Here is a 22,159-nt window from a genome sequence, read left to right as displayed (position 1 = left end):
ATTGTTAAGTAGATGCATTATGAATGGGCACAATTATTATACTAATAGCACATACAATGACTATTATGAAACATATAGAATCTTTTTTAATACATTCTGTGACTTCTGCTAGAGCAATCACCAGAATACTTTTAATTTTATCTATAGAAATGTGTTATGTGACAAGTTTTTGCTTAAGGCTTAAAAACAATTATAAGAATTCCCCTCACAAAATTGTATATATACAAAAATGTTACCATAACTCCACGATTCTCTTTGCATACCAGTTCAATAGTTGGTCTACATTCCTACTTTTTCTTCAGGTTTTTTTCAAAAAATAAACTTCTGACACAATAACTGTTCTTGAATACCACTTTCTTGTTTCTTGAAACATATACCAATTTTATTATTTTACAAGCACCTGTATGCATATGTATACACAGGTACACATATACACATACACAGAGTAGCTACAGGGAAGAAAGAGGGAGAGGGGAGGGGAAAGAGAAGAAAAGAGAAGAGAAGAGAAGATAGAAGAGAAGAGAAAAGAAGAGGAAAAGAAGGGAAGAGAAGAGAAGAAGAGAGATTGTATTTTCCCCAGAAAGGCTTCGAAATGCTAAACAGCTCCATTAGTGACAAGGAGTCCAGAATTTAGTTTACATTTTCTAAGAACTGTTTCCCACAAAGGGGTCATCTCCATAAAGTGGAATACGAACAACTAATTTTTTAAACTTGGAAATAAGTTCTTTTCTCATACAATATATCTTGGTTATTGTTTTCTCTACCCTCACTCTTCCAAGTTCCTCCTCCACTTTCATCCCCTCCAGATCCACTCCCTTTCTGTCTCTCATTAGAAAATACAAGCTTTTAAGACATAGTAACCATACATGACAAAATAGAACATAATAAGATGAAGCACAAAGTTTTGTATTGAAGTTGGACACCGCATCCTAACAGGAGGAAAGGAGTCCCAAGAGCAGGTTCAAGAGTCAGAGACCCATTAGTTCTCACAGTCAGAAGTCCAATTTAAAACAAAAAACTAAGCTGGTCTGGAGACATGGCTCAGTAGTTAAGAGCAGTGTCTGATCTTTCAGACGTCCTGAGTTCAATTCTCAGCAACTACAGGATGGCTCAATACCATCTATACTGGGATTTGATGCCCTCTTCCAACTTGCTGATGTACACGGAGATAAAGTATTCATGCATAAAACAAATAAGTAAATCTTTAAAAGGTATACTATGCTAATAGCTGTAATATATGTGTTGAGGACTTAATGTAGATCCATGTAGGCTCCTTGGTGGTTGTTTCAGTCTCTGTGCACTCATATGTGCCTTGCTTAGTTGTTTTCCTTGTGTTTTCCATCCCTTGTGATTCCTAGAGTTTCTTCCTCCTTCTCTGTGTGGGGTTATTTGAGTTCGGAGGGGAGGGATTTGACTGGATATCCCTTTTAAATTCTCTCTCTGCACAATGTCTGGCTGTAGGTCTCTGTAGTTGTTCCTGTCTGATACTGGAGTTTGTCTTGTGTCTCTGATGATTACTTTATAAGGCAATGATCTGTGAGCATAGCAGCATAACATTAAGAATCAGTTCATTAATACTTTTTGAAATCAGCAGGTTTTTTGTTTGGTTGGTTGGTTGGTTGGTTGATTGATTTTTGATTTTTGGCTTTTTTTGTTTTGGGGTTCTGACCTATCTAGTCTGTGTTTCTTGGTTTCCCAAGCAGTGTTGGGTGTGGGTTCCTACTTGTAGAGCAGGTCTGTAAGTCATACGATGTATGAGTGTTTGTGTTTAGTCTTATCGAACTTGTTATGCCATGTTTAGTGGATATCCCTGGGAAGCCTGCTCTCTTCTGAATGGAAATAGAGGAGGACTGGATCTGGAGGAAATGAAAGGTGATGTCAGCCTGGGAAGAGTAAATGAAGGGGAAACTTCAGTCCTGATGTATTGAAAACAAAAAACAAATTTAAAAGGTTTTGTGGCTTTGTTGGTTTCCATGTTTCTGTTTTAGTAGCCTGCAAAGTATCTTCCCACAGGCATAGACTAGAAAGTAGGGCTCCATGCATGCACCAGCTTGACATCTTCATGTTTAATGAGTTTTGTGGATGTTGTGCTTGGCAATGCAGATCCCTTTTGTCAGTATGTGGGAGCAAGCCTTAGTCCTTACATCAGCCCAGATTGTTTTGGAATTTCCATGGAACCAATTTAATGGACAACTCAATTGATTATAACCCAGTCATACCACTGGAAGACTTTCTAGGCTACATGAGATAGCCAATGGAGAGTTTCTTCTCTGTTACTAAAAGTGTTCATGAGGAACACGTTCATAGATTCCATGGAGTTTTCACTGTAGTAAGCTTCATCACCACTCCCCAAATGCCCCTTCCCCCAATTCCAGCTTTCTCCCTCCATGCCATCTCCCAATCTGATTTTTCCACTTTCCATCTCCTACTACCCCTAGTCAACCCACAAAATCTACTCTATTTCCCCTAACAGGGAGATCCACGTGTCCTTCCTTGACCCTTCCTCTTTACCTAACTTCTTTGGGTCTACTGATTGTAGCTTGGTTATCATTTACATAATGGTTAATATTCACTAATAAAGGAAATGCATACCATATTTGTCTTTCTGGGTCTGGGTTTCCTCACTCAAGATGATTGATTCTAGATCTGTTCATTTGTCTGCAAATTTCATGATGTGATTTTTTTTTAACAACTGAGTAATATTCCATTGGATAAATGTACCACATTTGTTTATTCACATTTCTGTTGAGAGAATGATCTGGGTTGATTCCAGTTCTGGCTACTATGAATAAAGCTACAATGAACATGGTGGAGGAAGTGTGCTTGTGGTATGATAGAGCATCCTTTGGGTATATTCCCAAGACTGGTATAGCTGGGTCTTAAGGTGGATCTATTCACAATTTTCTGAGGATCCATAATGATTTTCATAATGGCTATACGAGTTCACATTCCCACCAGCAAAGGAGGAGTGTTCCCCTTGCTTTACATCCTTGACATCAATGAGCTTGTTATTGATCTTATCTATTGTGATAGGTATTAGATGGAATTTCAAAGTAGTTTTGAATTTTATTTCCTTAAGGTACACATTGAACACTTCTTTAACTATTTCTCAGCCATTTGAAAGGCCTCTATTAAGAATTCTGTTTAGATCTGTAATCCATTGTTTAATTAGATTATTGGTTTATTGGTGTCTAGTTTCTTGAGTTCTTAATCTAGTTTGAAAATTAGTCCTGTATCAAACATGATGTTTGTAAAAATGTTTTCCCATTCTGGAGTCTGACACTTTTTCCAAAAGACAGTGTCCATTGTCTTTTTTCTTTCTTTTGGAAATTCATTAAGATCTTTATTGAAGCAACACTCATCAGAATATTTTATTCAATGTGGTTCCCCTGCCCTTTGTCCCATTGGTTGTTTTGCTTCTGCCATTCCATTAGATGGAATCTAACACTTCACTTTGATCCTGTTACATGTACAATGACATTAGCTATGTCTCCAAGAAAATTCGAGGAAACACCCGTTAATGTCCTATTAAGCTATGTGATCTGGTATCATCACTTCTGAATGTGGGTGGGGGTCAAAATAAATTAAAATCAGTATATTAAAGAGACATCTGCAGGCACACATTCACCACAGCCTTTTCCCAATAGCCAAGAAACAAAATCAAACATAAATGTCCATAAAGCAGGTGCCCAGGCAAAGAAAATATGCTATCATATGCAAATATTTTTGTTTAGTCACAAAAGAACGGAATTCCGTAATTTGTGGTAGCAGATGAAAGTGGAAGGCAGTGTATTAGATGAACACAGACATGGGTACAGAAAGACAAAGGTCACATGTGCTCTTACAGAGAGAAAGTGAGTTCCACAGAAGTAAAGAACGGGGAGAACAATGCTTACCAGAGTATCCATTGTCTTACAGAAGCATTTTCTTTTCACGAGGCCCCATTTATTACTTGTTGATTTTAGTGCCTGTGCTATTGGTGTCCTGTTCAGAAAGTCCTCACCTGTGGCAAACCATTCAAGGTTATTCTCTCCTTTCTTTTTTATAAGCTTCAGGGTATCTGATCCACTTTGACAGAGTTTTGTACAAGATGGAAACTATGTATGGATCTATTCTTCTACATGCAGACATCCAGTTTTCCAAGCATCATTGGTTGAAGAAGCTGTTTTTTTCCAGTGGAATGCAACTTTTGCTTTGTTTCTTTGTTTAATAATGTTCAAGTCGTATTTCTATTATAATTGCTGCAATTTATAATAATCTATTGGGAGTTATTTTTATCTCTCTACATTTATATGTTGAAGTACTAATGTGTACTAATGAGGTAACTTAGGAACTGTTCTACTTTGGGTTATTAGTGCTATGATGAAATATCATGACCAAAAACAAGTTAAGGAGGAAAGGGTGTATTTGTCTTACACTTCTACATCCACAGTGCATCACTGAAAGAATCCAGGACTTCAACTCAAACAAGGTAGCAACCTGAAAACAGGAGTTGATGCAGAGCCATGGAGTTGGTGCTGTTTACTGGCTTGCTCTGCATGATTTTCTTATCCTGCTTCCTTATAGGATCCAGGACCACCAGCCCAAAGGTTTCCTCATTTACAATAGGCTGGGCCTTTCCACGGTCGCTAAGAAAATGTTTTCTACAGACTTACCTATAACTCAATCTTTTTAAAAATACTTTGTTTATTCACTTTACATCCCTATTACAGCCCCCTCTCATCTCAGTTGTCCCTCACATGGCCTTCTCCCCCAATCCCTTGCCTTCTCCTCTGCGAAGATGGAGGCTCCCACAGGTACAAACCTACCATAGCACATCAAGACTCTGCAGAATTAGTCACACTCTCTCCCACTGAGGCCAGACAATGTAACCTAGTTAGGGGAACAGGATGCATAAGCAGGCAACAGAGTCAGGAGCAGCATCTGCTCCAGTTGTTGGGGAACTCACATGAAGACCAAGCTGCACATCTGCTATTTATGCAAGGAGGCCTAGGTCCAGTTCCTGTTTGTTCTTCGGTTGCTGGGTCAGCCTCTGGAAGCCCCCAAGGGTCCTGGTTAGTTGACTCTGTTGATCTTCCTGTGGAGTTCCTATTCCCTTTGAGTTCTTCAGTCCTTCCACCAACACTTCCACAAAACTCCCTAATCTCTGTCTAAACTGTTGGCCCCGTCATCTGATTTAGTCAGCTGCTGAGTGGTGGACAGTTATGCTAGCATCCTGTCTGTAAGCATTTCAGAGCAGTCCAATCTTTTAGAAGCTTTTTTTTTTTCAGTTGGGATTCTCTCCTCTCAGATGAGTCTAGTCTGTATAAAGTTGACAAAAACAGCCCCCCAAAACATAGAGTTTACAGTAGACATTAAGGAAATATAAGATTTTAGACAATTATAGTAAATATTCTTTCAGGAAAAGGAAAAAATTTAAAATGCTACAAAGGGGTAGGAAATAGATAATTATTTTCAAACCAAAGAGAGAGATTTATTCTAAGAAGCCAGTCCAGTTTGCACATGGCCTGAGAAGGAGTCCCTAAAGGTATGAGGCTATAATATACAGACTTGAAAATGTTAACTGATAAGACTTTATGCGGCTATGGGGAAGTGATTTTTCCATACCAGGCTAGACTTTCTAGTGTGGCTGCTTTTGGGTTACCTATGCTGCTCCTGCAGGCAAGCCCTCACCCATACTTTGCAAGTAAGTCTAATAAACTCCTTAATTATTCAAACTGAACTCCAGTTCAATTCTACTCTGTTTTCTTGGGGGGTGGGTGAGTGAAAGGATGGGTAATGATGGGGTGCATATAAGGAGGCATATGGGTTACTTTATTCTTTTTTGAGAAGTAATAATGATAACAGACTTCTAAATGACAATGGCACTATCCATATTGTCTGATTTCTGTCTCATGTCTTGTTTAATATCCAAGGTCTTTGGTAGAAAGCAGGCCCTACTCTAAGAAATACTCTGTTGCAGCTCACAGCATGGCAGCTTGTGTAGCACTTGACACCTTCCTTACCAACTATGGACAGTCACATACTGCACCTGTGCTTCAAAAGGAAACAGATATCTCAACATCACTATAACCCCAGACATGCTTCTGCCTTGTGATGATATGGACCATCCAAAAGTGCACATGTCCTGTGTCCAAATACTAGCCTGAAATAATCTTGCCAGTCTGTGGAGAACGTATGATATTGACGATGGCTTCTCTCCTCCTGGGCTAATACCACTGCTAATTTAGGCCTTTTGTATCTGTTCTGCCTGTGTTCTGTCTGCTTTTAATCTAATTGGGTATGCCATGCCAGTGTATTTCAACATTGACTTACAAAGAGTTCTATGCAGAGATAAGGAAGTCTTATGTAATAGAGGCAAAGCCCAGTTATTCTTGGGGTATTTTCTATCTTTGAACTCCTAATACATATGAAAATATTTATGTTCTCAGGTTTTTCTTCTCAATTATGTCATATAATTTTCTTTTAGAAACTATATTTTAAAACCCCAGTGATGTACATTCATTGAAAATGTATTCCAAGCATAGTAAAATATAAAACCTCAAAGAGTTTCAAAGCAAAAGATATCCATTTTGTCTTGCTGCATTAGTTATGCTTTTTGAGAACATGTTTCAAGTTTAGGTAACACAGGTTTGTTTTGTCACATTTCTTTCACAGTGCTTTGAGATGCATCTGTTTAAAGTTTAATGTAATTTTACTTTTTAATGGTTTTTACTTTATATGTATGGTGAAGTCCAGCTCCAATTTTATGAACTCAGTTGGTTACTTAAATGTACTTCCTTTTGGTTCATAAGATTAGTTGATAGTTTAATTTGTATAGCACATTATTAAATTTGCCTATGCATGTACACACTGAACATACATGGGAACACGAATCAAAAAACAGCAAAAGGTTAATGTAATTAAGTGAGCGAGTCATGACTATCGAGCAATTGTTTGGATTCCTTCTATATTTGTATGTACAACTTTATTTTTTTATATTCAGATCCTCATTCATAATTAAAAATACTAAATAGACAAGGAAATGCAAATCAAAACAACCCTGAGATTCCCTGTCACAGCAGTCAGAATGACTAAGATCAAAAACAAAGGTGACAACAGAGGCTGGCGAGGATATGGAGGAAGAGGAACACTCCTCCATTGTTGGTGGGATTGCAGACTGGTACAACCACTCTGAAAATCAGTCTGGAGGTTCCTCAGAAAATTGGACAGAGTACTACCTGAGGACCCAGCTATACCTCTCTTGGGCATATACCCAAAAGATGCCCCAACATATAACAAAGACACTGGTCCACTATGTTCATAGCAACCTTATTTATAATAGCCAGAAGCTGGAAAGAACCCAGATGCCCTTCAACAGAAGAATGGATACAGAAAATGTGGTCCATCTACACAATGGAGTACTACTCAGCTATTAAAAACAATGACTTCATGAATTTCATAGGCAAATGGATGGAACTAGAAAATACCATCCTCAGTAAAGTAACCCAAACACAAAATTCCACACATGATATACATGCACTGATAAGTGGATATTAGCCCAAAGCTCAGATTACCCAGGATGAAATCCTCAGACCACATGACACTCAAGAAGCAGAACAACCAAAGTGCAGATTCCTCATTCCTTTTTAGAAGGGAGAACAAAATACTCACAGGAGAAATACAGAGACAAAGTTTGGAGCAGAGACTGAAGGAAAGGCCATCCAGAGACTGTCCCACCTAAGAATCCAGCCCATATACAGCCACCAAACCCAGAAATATTGCTGATGCCAAGAAATGCATGCTGACAGGAACCTAATATAACTGTCTCCTGAGAAGTTCTGCCAGAGCATGGCAAATACAGAGGTGGACACTCATAGACAACCATTGAATTGAGTCCCAATTGGAAGAGTTAGAGAAAGGATTGAAGGAGCTGAAGGGGTTTGTAACCCATAAGAACATCAATACTCCCAACCAAAGCTCCCAGGGACTAAATCCTCATCCAAAGCGTACACATGGACAGACCCATGGCTCCAACTGCACATGTAGCAGAGAATGGCCTTGTTGGAAATCACTGGGAGGAGAAGCCCTTTGTCCTGCCAAGCCTAGATGCCCCAGTGTAGGAGAATGTCAGGGCGGGGAGGCAGGAAGGGGTGGGTGGGAGGAACAACCTCATAGAAGCGGGGTGGGGGTGGGGGAATAACATAGGGTGTTTATGGACGGGAAACCAGGAAAAGGGATAACATTTGAAATGTAAATAAAAATTATCCAATAAAATATTTAAAAATTACTAGATAGAATAATAACTAAAAGAAGACCTTTTAATATATACCTCTTCCTGTGTTGTCTTACCTGGCTAAAACCTTTTCCTGAGCATCTGCCCCATTGTCTCTCTATACCTCTCTACATTTTTCTTTTATCTTTATTTTTCTTTCTTTTACTTATCTTTTCTTTTATCTTTTTAAATTGGATTATACAAGAGGAGGGTTAGGATTAAGCAAATGTGCAGTGGCCCAAACATCAGCAGTCAAAACAAAAGAAACAGTTAAAAAAAAATCGGGATCTCAACCATTCTATTTTTAACAGTTAGAGATTCTGCTATTATTAAAATATACACAACCATTTTGTGCTGTCCAAGTTATCCTGGGTATTATTACAGTGTGTGTCCATCTTGAGTCAGGAGATGCTCAACACATCTCAGTTATTTAGAAATCTGATTAACAGAGGGACTGCCTGCCTCTCACTCTATAAGGTATTTTTTCTAGGCAGAAAAGCTTTGGACCACTTTTCTTTCTCTCTCTCCTTCTTTCTTTCTTTCTTTCTTTCTTTCTTTCTTTCTTTCTTTCTTTCCTTCTTCCTTCCTTCCTTCTGTCCTTTCTTTCTTTCTTTTTTCTTTTTTGTTTTTTTTTTATTTTTTTGAGGTTTATTAAGGACAACATTTAACTGGCGCTGGCTTACAGGTTCAGAGGCTCAGTCCATTATCATCAAGGCAGGAGCATGGATGGCAGCATCCAGGCAGGCATGGTGCAGGAGGAGCTGAGTTCTACATCTTCACCAGAAGGAAGCCAGGAGCAACTAGGATGACAGTCTGCAAGCCCACTCCCACAGTGACACACTTCCTCCAACCAGGCCACACCTTCTAATAGTGCCACTCCCTGGGCCAAGCATATGCAAATTGGGTCATCTTTCTAAGAAGTAAGTACTCAGCTGGGGAGTGGCTTCCTTCCTGCTCATAGTTACATTAACCCAAAACCTTACTGTGAGTATCAAAAATGTTTGATGCACAGCCCCAAAGACAGTTTGTTTAAAACTGTTTTATAATTTGTATGAGTAGTATAGTGTATTTTCTTCAGTAGTATGAATTACATCTTGACATAAAGTAAATCATTGACAATGACTTTCCATTAAACACTTATGCTTTTCTCTATGTCATGAAAATGAGAATATGTTAAATATCTTCACATTGATATAGTATTAGAGCGAGACTGTAGATGAGATGCAATTACTTGTGAACATGGTGTTGAAAATTCTAGCCTTGTGTACTCTGCATAATTTAAATAGGAAGATAAGTTCTGGTGATATTCCATCATTGGTAGAGGGCTTGCCTAGCATGCACACAGTCCTGTGTCCAATCCCCAGACTATGTGTACTGGGTGTGGGCCTACACACATGAAATTCTAGCATTCAGACTGTGAGGTAGTGAAGCAGAGGTTCAAGATCATTCTCAGCTACATTGTCCTTGGAATACATTACTGCCTATTTCAAAAAGCAAAAAGAGGAGAATGACTAGGGATATTATTTGAGCAAATATTTTCATTTTGTGTTGATCGATTTTGAACATAGATTTGAAAGATATAATGTCTTTTAGGTAAGCCATTTGACAGGCAAGACAAGGACGTCATAAAGCATTAAATGTTTGGAATGAAGCTGTGATCAAATATCTCTTTACATTTAGTATAAAAAACTAATAATTTAAAGAGCTGCATGAGATAAAGAGGAAATGCAATCATTAAATCTAATGAGAAAAATATGAGAGTCTGACAAATCCATACAAAAGTTGTGAGCACAGCTAGTTCCTCGGTCACTTCAATGATAATCTCTGAGAGCCAATTTTTTTGAGGGATCTATCCTTTAAAAGTTCTTCAAATCTGTCCTGATATTTTCCCATAGCAGAAAGGGCGTGCCTTAGATAGAGTGCTGAGAGAAAGGAGCTCGTCGACCCGTTACAATCATTGTCCATTGAAATATTTTCAGTGACCCTGTCAAAGGAAAATAAATTTTGCATCAATAGGTTTAATAAAAAATAATAAATGACCATATCGCTTAGTTGTCCTCCTGCTAAGTGGATGTCTCTGTCCAATCTGTAGCTCTGAGAGTGTTTTCCTTTTAGGGAGGCAAGTGGGTCACATCATTTATAAGGTTTAAGCTGTCAAATGGGCTGTCATTAGCCCACTAATGTATGTCTGGGGGGAAACATTCTCCCAGCTGCTGCTGTTCGTAAACCACTCAGTCTGTAGTGAAGTATTTAATATTTTCAGCAGACCACCTCTTGTATATTACAGTTCTTTTCTGACTCTCTTTCTGTGCTCTACTCCATTCCATCTCAAGTATGGGTCATGCCAAACTTTGTGATATATTTATCCTCCCTCTGTAATAACAGCAATGATATGAAGGGATCATCTTACACTCCTATGTTAACAGGAGTCACTTAAGAAGGGCCATATTTGACCTTTCTCTCCCCCAAACAATTCCTTTAGGTCACTGAGAAATGCTTGCATTCAGATGTGAGTACTTGTTAGTTGACAAATTAAAATCCCGAACAATAGAAACTTTGCATTGCACATCATTGGTTTCTGAGAGCTAGATAAGAAACATTTCAGAACGAGAGTGCAGTCATTTGGCGGGAAATCTTTCTTTGGTTGCGAGATGGGAAGATTGATGGAGTATCCACTGCAGCAGAGCATACTGATACTGGCAACAAGATCTGAATCCATCAGGCAGAGTTCAGGCCTGGATACTCTATATGTGATGGGAAATACTATGAATCCAGCACAATAGAGATGAAACTGCAGGATAAAAAGTACTGAAAGAATAAAAATTATCTTTAGATTGCTCTTAGGGTATTTGGGGGACCAGGTCTTAATACATTTGAACACTGGGACTAGTATTTATTATGAGAATTCAGACACTGCAACACATCTAAATTAGGAGACGCTCTGAAAGCCAGTGTAGTAATGGAGACGAGTTTTCCCTGAAGTTCATCAGAAGTGAGAAGTAGGGATAGAGGTAAATGAAGAACATGGGAAATTGTGGAAGCAGATGGTCTTGTCCCAAGTATAGGATGCAGAAGTCATGCATGATAGAAGCCTCCAGACAATTACCTAGTTTTCTAATAGCACCCCAGGCACAAGAAATAAGCACTGAGTATATTTAAAATACATATCTGCATTCATTTTTTCCAGATGCCCAAAATGGTGGACATGTAGATTTTATTTGGAAATTGATATTTCATTGTATTATTCAAAGATAAAGCCAATCAAAGATGAGAATAATGTCTGATACAAGGATATTATTACTAGAAAAATTCGTTCACATATTTTCTTAATCTGTGTAATTTTGGACACATGTCAGATCTGAGGGGAAAATACAAAGTAAAAGCCAAACCACTTCCTCTTTCAACTGGTCGAAGTGTTGGCATAGTAAAGTCAGTGCTGAATTTGGAACAAGATGGGAGAAATTTAGAATCAAAGCTTTTACAGAAAGCACCTCTGTTTTCAGAGACCAGCCACCACAAATGTTCGTTTCACATTATAGCAATTACTTAAGACAAAAAAAAAATGACAGTAGATGGCAGTGAATACAGAGACCCACAACAGACCAATATGTAGATAATAAAGGATTTCATATTTCTCAACTCTAACATTGACATTGATGCCGAACTATGTCCTTCAAAGGCTCAGGGATCATTGGAGAAGAGGAGCAGAAAGATGCTTAAGAGCCACAGGCAGTGGATATGTAGAGTGAAGCAGTGTTTTCTGAATGCAACAGGACAATTGCATATACAAATTAACAATAATTGTGACGATCTACATAAAACTTATGCTACAGCAATTGAGATAAGATTCCGGCATGGAGCAGAGAAAAATCCAAGATGCTTGCTCCTAGCCAAGGAGCTACTGGCAACTGATGGCTGCTGTTGGAGGGAGAATTAGTTCTCTTCAGGGACACTGTTCTTGATAGGTTATCCATGCTCCAGTACACAGTCCTACATAAATGACACATGTACACATGTGGCAACAGCAAGTAGAATCTGTGGATTTTGAAAGGGAACACAGGAAATTAGAAGGGAATAGTAATAGGGGTAGGCTTCTTTCCTTCCTTCCTTCCTTCCTTCCTTCCTTCCTTCCTTCCTTCCTTCCTCTCTGTCTCTCTGTCTCTGTCTCTGTCTCTGTCTCTGTCTCTCTCTCTCTCTCTCTCTCTCTCTCTCTCTCTTTCATATTGGCATATTTCATAATAGTTGGAAAATGTTTTGATCTTTCTGTACTTCCTTTGTATGGAGAGGTGATCACATGATCAGGTTTTGAATGTAATTACAAGTGTCCTGTGCTACTTTAAAAAGGAGAGATGTGAACCATTTTTTCTTTGGTTTTTCAAATCCTGTCATCTTGCTATCTAGAATACAGATATGCTAGGTAAGCGGCAGATCTCCTACTAGATGAAGAACAAAGGGCAATGGCTTAAGGATGACAAAATCATAAGTGGGAAGTAACTTGGTTTTGAAATTTTAATGAAGCAGAATTATCCTTCAGATTTTTGTGGGATTAAAATTTGATTTATGTTCTACCTATTATTTCTAGTATACATAAGCATTGGCAATTGATTATCTTGCAATTGATCAGGATTATTAATTAAATTACTAAGTACAAACACTCCTACCAAAATTGTGGCATGCAATGGGGGCATAATATGTTAGAGTTCATTGAGGAAGTTGCAACCAATATGCAAATGTTCACATTTAAAATTGTAAAATTGCTAGAAATGATGAGAAAAAGGAACAGAAAAAAAAAAAACAATGAAGGCAAGAGATGGCTTCAATTAAGTCACACAGAAAGTCAACTGCTACTCCTTCAAACAGTTTCTTCAATTTGAACCAAGTGCAATTCTCCTCTGTACCCCTAATATTTGAACCTTATTGCATGCATTACTGTACCATTCATAGCTCTGGGAACACTTAGATTACTTTAGATATCACTGTGGGGTCTCTATTCTGTGGCAGGCATATGGTTCTATCAACTCTAGCACCGTGAGCTCCAGGGAAACAGTGCTCACTCCGTAAGGAGTCTCTCTTCTTACTTATGAACTGAAATAGTTCCCAGAAGTGCTGACTAACCATTACTTGTGAGAAAGTTATTTTTATTTTAAAGGAAATCCAACTGCAGCACACAACAAAAGGACTGTGTTGGCATGTAGTAAATGCTCAACAAAAGCTTAGGATTGATGGTTTGTGTATTTCTCATCCGACTTGGCTGTATAACCCTGCAACACTTCATCTTCTCTGCAGTGTGTTTGCTGACTGCCTTTGTTAAACGCCACTGGTAACATCCTCTGCAGCTCATCTGTGCCTTCTGGATGAGGCAATCCCTTTTCTGTGGAAGCATTATCAGTTAGCAATATGCTTAAGGGAAGCAACCCTTGACCAGAAAATAAATCATAAGCAATTTAAGTTGCTAGTGTTATATTTGCATGCAAATAAGAGAAAGTCAAAATAGTAATAAATGCAGTGGAACATTTTTTCTTTTTACTGAACAGATCCAAAAGTCAAGAATTTGGAGCACCACAGAACTTTGTTCATAGAATTCTCAAGAATCCAACTCTTTCCTGCCACACAGCCACATTTTAAACTTCTCATTCTTAAAGTCATCTTGTGGCAGTTAATATTAGCTCAAGCTATTTCTATATTTTTCTTTCAAATTAGCGGGCAAAAAGAAGGGATATAGAAGGTAGATACAGGAGCTTTCCACTAGATGCTAAAAAATAAGGTTCCAGAATATACCATTAGGCTTGTCTCGTAGAATCCATTGTAGATATCTAAAGAGCATCTTGCTCAACATTTATTACAAAGGGAGTTGGGAAATATACTATTTATTCTAGGTTATCCTGAGCTCAGCTGAAGTTCTTTCGCATGGTAAACAGAACAGTAGAAGAGCCTAAAGAGATATGAACATCCTTTTCTACTCATTTACAAAATGCTAGACTAGGACTTAGTTATTACTGGAATCAGGAGTATTTCCAAGGCTCATGTATTAACGGCTCAGCCTCTAGCTGATCATGCTATTGAGGGGTGATTAGATCAAGAGGTTACAAATCCTACCAATGGATCAAATTACTGAGGAGTTTATAGTGAATGAGCTAGAAAAGAGTGGATTCTAGGAGGTAGTAGAAGAGCTCTCTCTCTCTCTCTCTCTCTCTCTCTCTCTCTCTCTCTCTCTCAGCCTCCTTTATTGCACGATCCTACCATGATGTTCCATATCAACAGTGGAACCAGCCAATCTCAGGCTGAAGTCTGTGAAACTATGAGCCAAAAGAAAACATCTCTCCCCTGAGTTGGTGTTTTTCGGTGCTGCAATGCTGACTCACAAGGGAATAGACTTAGTTTTTGCAATAAAATTTATGAAGATGTCTAATGGGAGATTTGGAGAAAGCCCCACCTCTATAATAAAAGTAAATAAAACAAGAGAGAGAAGAGAGCTGTTTAGCTCTTATCTATTAGGTATTATTTCTAGACTATAAATGCCAGAATACTTCTGTAAGACAAAGCTGAGAGGTTCAAATTGAAAATATAGATGATTATGAACAGATCCCATCAGGAAGTCTCTGACTCCCTATAAACATATGCACACAACATGTGTTCTTGTTGCTCAAGCCATGATTATTAGGCAATGAGTAGTGTGCAGCTAAAAGCAATGAAGTTAATACAGGCCTTCTATGGCAGAATGAACCTGAAATCTCTTGACACAGTGGAGAGAATGTTTTAAGTAAAGCTTTGTCTGCCCTCACTTTTTCTTTCTCTACATTCCATTTTTCTTCACCTATATATAAAAGAATTATACCCAGACATTGACACTTGGAATTTCTTTCTTTCATGGTCAGATATACAAACAAAGGAACCTCACAAGTCAGATATACCAACCATACGACCTACAAAATATAGAATTAATCTGAAAGATTTAGAATTCCATAATTACAGGGAAAAATTGGCTTTTGAGTACACAACTAGAATTATTTACTAATGGGATGGCAAGATGTTTCAGTCAATAAAATATTTGCCCTTAAAACACAAGGATCTGAACTTGATCCCATAAAAATTAAGGTAAAATCTTTGGTTCAGCTTGCAAGGCTCAGCATTCTTATAACCTCAATCCTGAAGAGGCAGAGACAGACAGATCTGCCTGGGTCTCACTGACCAGTCATGTTTGACCACTTGGTGAGCTCCAGACTAGTGAGAAAGACTTTCTCAAAAAATGTGCATTAAAAAAGATAAACAGAGCCTAAAAGTGGTACCCAAAGCTGTTGCAAGAGCAGTCTTGCACCTGAAAACATATGCACACACACTTGCACACGCTAGTGCACTTCAACATGCACAAATGCATACATAAGAACACATGTACACACAAACACACACTATTAATAATAGTTCACACACTATTGACCTATAGATTCATTATCTTTTTTGTGTACCTAATTGCATCATTGAACACAAAATATCATTTACATCTATGTTTAGCTTTCTATGAGACACTTTTTCGAGGACATTATACTGGTTGATGCCTCAGTAGAAAAATAAAGGCATACAAAAGAAGTATTGTATGGTGTGTGGAGAAGAAAATATTCAGCATTGTGAGTACTATCCAGATAGTGAATCACTTAGGAATTCCTGACATATAGTGGTAATTATTTCCTCTTCCTTATCTTCCTCTTTTGTCATACTTTTCTTCTTTCACCACCACCACCACCACCACCACCACCACCACCACCACCACCACCACCATCACTGCTGTCATCACTATTTTTGTCTTCCAGCAAATTCCAGGAGAGCTGAAGCATGAGAATTCAACCCCCACTAATATGCTGCCTAGTTTGTCAGATCATGGAGAATATTCTTAACTGTTCCTCTTTTGCTCTTACAGGGTCTTCCATCAGGCAAATCCAACAGGGAACCAGAGCAAAAACTGTAGCGAAGCTGACATGCTTCCCACAGTTCTTTAAATTTCATGGTACAGTGGTTAGAGGAAGGTGGGGATAATTTCTCTGCCTTAGTATTAGTGCATGCCCAGAGCATCACAGTTGTTTATTATCATGTCTGAGTATAACATAATTAACAAGTGGGAAATATTCTACCATTGATATGGGACCTAAATTAGAATCTTAAGTTTAGAGATTTCAGTATGAGTCATAAGGTATGGTTTGATTATTCGAAGTGAATATCTTGGTGAACTTTGGAAATTACCAAGTGCCATTGAGCCTGGATGTGCCAGGTAATTCTATATTCAACTAGCATGCAAAACAGAACAAAGATTATTCACAGCTCCCTAAAAAACAAGAAGACATTTCCTTTGTAATTCTCTTTTAAGAAAATCATGCAAAAATACTTCTAGTGTGTGGATTGCCAAACCTATACGAGTTCACACTGAGTGGTGTGTGATGTTCTTTATCTTGATCCATCTTTGCTAGAGACACAGGGGAAATCTTACATTTCCTTCAGTATGAGAGCCAAGTAAATAATCCCCTGTTTTTGAAGAGTTTGACCACGATAGCCACAGCAGGATGCTGATAACCTTTTTCAGAATGACAGGTTTGGACCTCGATGAAATGGTCCTCTAGATATCAAGCCTGTGACCCCATGCATCACGATAGACTTTGCAAAGGAATTATGTTTTCAGTGTGTAAGACAGTTTCTTATAAGGGAAAGCTAATTTGTTTGTAGTGAAGCAATCAAAACTTTGTATCACATAGGAAAGACTTGGTTTAATGTACCAGGAGAAGAAAACAAACTGCCTGATTTCTGGTTGGGTAGCTGATATAATGACAAAACAGACTGGGAATAAGAAGTCATAGAAGTTGGATGGGCAGATATGAAGTTGGATGCTACAAGGTACATGGCAGATATTGGTGTGGTCTCCTTTTAAGATTTAGTCTAGTGACTCTAAAAAAAATTATTAGGGTTGCTCACAGAGGTTGGGTGACTTCAAGGTCCTTGTATCAGCAAAAAGCTTACTCCGAACAGAGTGAGGGATGACTCACAAAAGCTACACCTCTTCTCAGCTTGCTGAAGATTCATGGAAATTTCCTCTCTTTCCACTACTTAATGTAACCTTGAGGAGGGGCAAAGCAACTGAACTAACTAAACTTTATGATTTTTGTTTCATTAGGTTCTTGAATCTTCTGTGAACTCCTCTCTTAAGAAAGTAATGATTCAATTTGAAGGAAATAGCTATTCATGTTTTGTTTGTTCTCATCTGAGACTATGCAGTAGTAATCACTAAGGGCTTGAGAACGAAGACGATATAGAGGAATGCTGGATATCACATTCCACAGCACAATTGTGTGACTGCAGTTCACTGTAATGTACATTTTGTAATCAGAAACAAAAGAAGCACTCAAAGGCCCCAAGTGCAAAATAACGAGGCAATGGAAACATTAATCAATCAGTATATATATATATATATATATATATGTATGTATATATATATATATGATATATATGAACACACATATGTATTTATTGAAAATATCATGTTGCCCCTTGCATGCACAATTACCACATTATCCCCAAAATTAAAAAAATAATTTAAAGCAGTTGGTCATGTTACCTGATGATGATTTGATCAGCACACACATGAACATGCATCAAATTGTTACAAATTATCTCAGTGCTTTGTATAATTAAAATAAAATAAGAAGATTATTTTTATCTCAGAATGTGCTTAGAGCAAGTATGTTATTTCAGAAGAATGGAGGCTGCTGCCTCTGAGCCAATGTAGATATGTTGGGGTGAATATCTTTTCTTGGCCAGGATATAAAGGTTTTTTCCTGTCTATTAATTTTGAACCATGAGGAAAATAGAAATATATGTAGCTAATTTTTGGAATTGTAGAAAAATTGCAGTGGCCCTAATTCTTATTTAGAATCCTGAGAAGGCTCTATAAAATGTATGGGTAATTATAAATGTTTTGATTATGTGTCTTCCAATACAGTGGTTTTATCTCATTGTAGGTATGGGGAAACTTAGAAGAATCCAGCTTTCATGGTTGAAAGAGTTAGCCTTAGGTCCCTAAAGCATAAGCATATATCACTAATCTCCTACGTCTCAAAGAAAAGAATAATTCATCTGAGACCTTTGCAATATGAAATATGCTAAATAGGACAAAATTCCCAGAACCTGATTGAAAACAACAACAAAAAAAAACAACAGATTTTTTTGTAATACTATACATGCCATTCTTCTTATATCTCACACATGCACACATGCACACACACACACACACACACACACACACCCTACATTATTTCTGGTGTTGCTAAGCTTATGTTGTAAAATTCATTAGAGACATATGTTTATTTTTCAATTAATGTGGTATTTTGATATGTTCCTGTTGTTTATGCTATGAACTAGTAAAATAGTTCTAAATATTTGTAATAATGGTTTTAAGTTCCTTGGATTTTAAAGTGGAAAGTGTTCCATAGGGGTTACTGGTCAAATCTACACAAACCATCATGAGTAACACAGACAGTAGAACCATTAGATTTCACCAATGACCACTGTTTCTCGGCAGTTGTCTGTAAACAAGAACCAAAGGAATGGGATAGAATTTCTAGAGGAGAAATGTGCTCTTCCCACTCTGAAAGATGGAGCTGTGAGAAGTCAGGAGCCACATACTAGTTCCTTGGAAAGTCGTGGACTAGGAGGAAGATTTAGCTTGGATGGTATAGTTGTGAGTAGTGTCCTTTAATGTATGCATAGAAAACTAATCCATTTTGGTGCCTAGACAAGTCAGGCATAATTCAAGATAGGAGAGTCTGCTTAAGACAGGCTAAGATTTCAGCACAAAGACATGTGTGCACAATTAGTCTTGTTTAATGTTGATGTAATGTGATTGATGGGGATAGATGTGATGAAAACACTACAAATTAAAAGACTATCTTAACCATTTAAAACGATACCAAAAGACATTTACTATAATGCCCTGATCAGTCTGCTCCCAAAACTTTAGTTTATTAGCATCAGAGGCAAAGACACAAAGTTGCTCGCTTGGAGGGTACCTACTCATGCTTTTCTTTCAAGTGCACATATTAGTGGAGGCAAACAACTTTTTATTCCTTCTGGAAACCAAGTAGCAAACAAACTACTCCTCAGAACCTTTTTCCATTTATATCTTTAATTAACAAGAGAAGTAAAAGTTTACATGTAAGAGTAATGTCCATGTGACTCCTTAGTCTTAAAGAATTGAACAAAAAGTAGTTTGTCAAACTTAAGTGTCAAGATGTGAGGTAGAGGTGGGATATTTTAGCTTGAATGTACTACAATAAAAGTTACAAAACACAATAACAAATTCATTTTTGCTGAATATAGAATGCATCATCACCATCCACTTACCAAATGTATTTGACTTTCCTTGCACAAACCATTAGTCTTCCAGTGGACACCAATTGGAGGGCCATGATTTTCAATTAAGTTGTAACATTACCTACCAGGAAATGGCATCATTAAATCTCACATGTTATCTTGCTATGATAGCTCACAAGTCTGATTCAGATCACAACTGCTTTTATTTTCTAAGAAAAGTTCTTCTACAATTTGATGTAGTTAAAGACTTGCTTTTCCTTGGTAGATATGGTCATTACTTGAAGTATAAATGTATGTTGTATGAGAGGGAAGGTTTTAGATGTTATTGTGAAAAACAAAAACAAAAACAAAAACAAGAGAATGTGGCAATCTGTACATATGTGGAAGGTTCAGGTTTTGGAGAACTATTCATGTATGTGGTTGTTAAATGAGGCTATTGTTGGTGTGTTTGAATGAAATTATTACAAGAAGTGCCTGAATCCCTTTATTTCTTCAAACCTTCCTCTTCTTGACCCTTTCTAGCTGAGCAGTGGGGGTGAGTTAACGGAGGGCAAAATATCAACTATTCCATAAACTCATTAGATTTCAGGTTGAAATAATCTGTGTGCTTATGAATGTTGTTTTGAAATCTACTGAATATAATTTCAAAATTAATTTTTTTCTCATGTATTTTAAGTTGTAAAAGCAACTAGAGCCTTTAATTTGAACATGATAGATTGAAATTAGAACTTGCCCTTAGTTTATGGAATAATCCAAAAGAACAAGAATGAGAAACAGCTCAGTAAATCCAGTCAGTAGTGAAATCCAAGAACAGCAACAGCAAAAGACCTCTAGTAATCATTTACTCACAATATCCATGACAATCCTATTTCATAAGGTCTTGATGAAATTTTAACTAATTGTCAAAATTAATCAGACATTTTCAGAATGCTGAGACACATTTAAGAACAGCAGGGGGATACCAGTAAGACCTCTGAGGTTTCTGTAATTTTAATTTTCACTCTTCCAAGGTCTATCTTCCCAGTTCCAGGACAGTTTTGTAATCCAGCAACCTGGGACCTACAGGAGCTACAGAAAGCAGCCTAGCTGCTTGCTGGAAGAGGATAGGACAAGTGGGAGCTTCCTTCACAAAACCACCACAGGAGACCTGTCAGTATTTGACAGGAGGTATGTTCCTAAAGGTCATTTGATTTGAGTCAACTCAATTCAAATTTTCCTCAGTGAAGAAAGTCCTGTCTCCAGGAAGACAACTGGTAATTATTTACATATCTGTGCTGTTTGACAAAGCGCTGCAGAAGAGAAAACAAAAGGCTTTCCACAGATACTAGAAGAAAACCTGAGGGACATGCCTCTTCTAAGAGGTCTTAGCATAGGTGTAGTTTTTCCACTTATAGGCATGAGCTTTGCACAGATGACTTAAGAACACTGTCACAACTGACCTCAGTAATCTGTCATTGGCAAAAGTGTGCCAGTAAATTAGTACAATTTTGTTATCTTACTCCTGAGGGAGAAAATGTCAATCTGTCCTCCAGCTTCTCCCAGCAATCCCAGTTCTGAGAAGAAATGGAAATCTCTACAAAACAATCAAAGGATTATATGGTTGCCCAAACATTCAGATATAGTGGTACCCCTCCACCCCTTGGATGTTCAGGGAACTCTTGGAGAATATAATTTCCATGTAACCGGCTTCCGAATTGACCGAAGAACTTCAACCAAGTGTGTAGCACATACTTGTAATCTAGCCATTGTGTGAGAGGAGTGTGAGGCTAGCCTGGGCTGTAAAGCAGCTCCTGTGGGGTCAAACCAAAGCTCAGGGATGTTGCTCAGTAGATAGCTCTCCTAGCATGTGCAAGGCCTGAGATTCACTCCCTAGCATCCAAAAGTAAAATGCAATAAAAGTAAAAATAAGCACAGCTCCCTCCAACTAGACAAATGAGAAATTAATACAATAGAATGCAATAAGTGGCTAGTCTTTGCTGATTAATCAAGAAGCTATAGAAACAAAATTTAGAAGGGGAAAACACTTTGAACGTATTAGTTCTCCTCATTTTACATAACTGCAATAAAAATGTCGAGCCGATGAATGACTCGATTGAGGATGAAAAAGCATTTAAAATCTCTGATATATTTTTTCTTTTATTGGAAATAGTTTCTTTTATGATTGTAAAAAGTCAGCTTGCAGAAACCAGTACTCTATGAAGTTTTAAAATTCAAAATTATATAATAAAGTTTCAACAACACAAAGAAATCACTCTAACAAAAAGAGTTTAAAGACCTTTAAAATATCAAAGAAAATGTGAGACTAAAGCTGTAGGAACCCAGGGGTAATTGTGAAATGTTCAAAATACTAAAAGAACAGTGAAACCTCAACTTAAATATTAAGAAAGATAATATAGTTGGCTAGAATTTGATGGTGGATAAAAGAAAGGAACAAAGTTGGTAAAATGGTGTAAGTAAATGAACCAATATCGGCATCGATAACTAAGAATGTTATCCTGTCAATCAACAGAGGCTTTAACTCAATTATGGAGTTGGAGTTGTCATTCATTGGTAGAC

The 22,159-nt window shown here is 37.6% G+C and overlaps 1 long non-coding RNA gene across 3 annotated transcripts in view; it reads right to left on the bottom strand.

Annotated features, from left to right (window-relative positions):
- Positions 1-22,159, bottom strand: part of LOC134479718 (uncharacterized) — a 171,070-nt gene that overhangs the window by 90,835 nt on the left and 58,076 nt on the right. For 2 of the 3 annotated variants that reach the window (XR_010053382.1, XR_010053380.1), the window contains exon 3: positions 2,378-10,238. The exons of the other annotated variant lie outside the window; for it this stretch is intronic. This is a non-coding gene — a long non-coding RNA (uncharacterized LOC134479718). Of the gene's footprint in view, positions 1-2,377; positions 10,239-22,159 lie in introns of those variants that run through there. 3 annotated transcript variants of the gene reach the window in all.

This window comes from Rattus norvegicus, chromosome 7 (genome assembly GCF_036323735.1).
Source record: "Rattus norvegicus strain BN/NHsdMcwi chromosome 7, GRCr8, whole genome shotgun sequence".
Lineage (NCBI taxonomy): Eukaryota > Metazoa > Chordata > Mammalia > Rodentia > Muridae > Rattus > Rattus norvegicus.
The sequence above is the reverse complement of the archived record's forward strand: the minus strand, read 5'-3'. Positions and strand labels throughout refer to the sequence as shown.